General features: G+C 35.7%; 1 long non-coding RNA gene across 3 annotated transcripts; it reads right to left on the minus strand.

The window, feature by feature from the left end:
* On the minus strand, positions 1-1584 carry LOC129454732 (uncharacterized). 3 transcript variants are annotated; one of them, XR_012359522.1, is made up of 5 exons: positions 1154-1584; positions 1009-1061; positions 857-931; positions 717-777; positions 1-579 (listed from the first exon to the last, which is right to left on the minus strand). It is a non-coding gene; the product is annotated as an uncharacterized lncRNA (long non-coding RNA). The 3 variants fall into 3 exon arrangements; XR_012359521.1 differs by having other exon boundaries at positions 1009-1583; XR_008648028.2 differs by having other exon boundaries at positions 857-1582.
* Between the last annotated feature and the right edge of the window lie 226 nt (positions 1585-1810).

The raw sequence follows: 1810 nt of genomic DNA on the forward strand, positions 1-1810 counted from the left end.
TCAAAGTACAACAAAAAAGGTTTATTACAAACAATAGGGCACAAATAATGTACACAATTAAACATAGAAATGAAATGATTTATTTAAATAACTCATCCAAAATTAATCTCAGCTCTCCAAGATGTTAACCACCAGCTCAAAAGCTCTCTATAGTAGCTGGTTCCGTTGCGTGTGGCAAACCTTTAAGGTATAAGGAAACATCCATTTTTTAATGACAGTAAAAAGAAAGAACCAAAAATCAATGGAAATAAACACCACAATTCAAAATAGAACAACAACTCAAAACATAACCCTTCACTCATAACTCAAAAAACCACCACAGCAAACATGGATCCCATACCCCAAAGGTATGCACACACAGAATACAAACGCAATGAGTCGAGCTAATGACATAAGGCTGGGAAGATGGTCATCAATAAAAAAAGAAACAAAAGAAAAAGATAACAGAACCCCAGCCAACCGGACTCGTACACAACCAGTTCACAATGTACACTTGCTGCCACCATGCAGCACACTTCTGAGACCGGCCGACCAGGGAACTAAACAAAAACAACACGGGAGAAACAGCAATCGACTTAACTAAAACAGAAAAACAAACAGAAATTAACAATACATCATATATTTTATTCAAACATTAAAATTTTCTTAAACACAATTACCAACTGCCCCATTTCATTTATTAGCTTAAAAGTAGTATACCAAAAACACAACTTTACCTTTATCAGCTACCCAAAAAGCAGGCAATCAGCATTCCAGGTTTTATCCACATCTAAAACACTACAAAAACACTAAACATTTAAAACCACGGTTACCAACTGTACACTCATTTTTATTTAAACATATTAAATACATTTACCTTCATTGGCAAATAGCAGATATAACAATCAATTGGTTTTTTGAACATTTATCCAGATCAGAGAGTCAAAAACACCTTTCCAAAGAGAAATACAAATGAAACCTTTCATGCAATCTTATTTTAAAAAACTAAGACAAAGCCCATATATTTACCTACACAGGCAGCGGTCAACATACCCAGTTAGCATTACTCAATTCATCTGCATCTAAATAAACAAACAGAATTTTCCCATACAATCAAAATAAATCCCCTTAAATAAACAATTTAACCAAAACAAAAATAATAAACTTGGCCTACCTCATCTGGGGCAAATTCAACACACAGCCAAACAAAGCAGCACCATTCCATGTGCTTTCAAAACAAGGCCCACATTTCAAGGCCTCTTGCCCAGTGCCTGCTTAAAAAGTCTTGGACTAATTAGCCAACCACACCCCCCTACTGGTAGGCCTTGCCTGGCTACACTTGTTTTCTCCTTATCCTGTTTAGTTTTTCATATTTCATGCCATTGTGTTCTTAGTCCTGTGCTCGTCTATTTTGTACTGTAACTGTGTGATTCTGTCTAGTGTTAGAATCATAGTCAAGTCTAGTTTAAGTCACCTGTCAGTATTCCGTGTTTGTTCTGCCCCCACGTGGGCTCTTGTTTTGTCTGTGTTATAATAAAGTGTTTTCTGTTCACCCCCGTCATCGCCTGCATTTGGGTTCATCCGTCCTTGTTTCTGACAGTTTCACTTTGTAGCTTTTTTACTTTTGATTTTGTCAAAGTAACTTAAAAGTAAAGTAATTAGTAATTAGATTACTTTTTGCATGTAGTAATCAGTAATGTAATCAAATTACAATTTTAAAGTAGTAATTAGTAATTTGTAGTGGATTACTTTTTTTAAGTAACTTACCCAACACGGTAAGTGAGACACACAAAACATGTCACGGACTAGCCGTGACATTACCCCTCCCACA

The sequence above is a fragment of the Misgurnus anguillicaudatus genome, chromosome 20 (assembly GCF_027580225.2).
Source record: "Misgurnus anguillicaudatus chromosome 20, ASM2758022v2, whole genome shotgun sequence".
Lineage (NCBI taxonomy): Eukaryota > Metazoa > Chordata > Actinopteri > Cypriniformes > Cobitidae > Misgurnus > Misgurnus anguillicaudatus.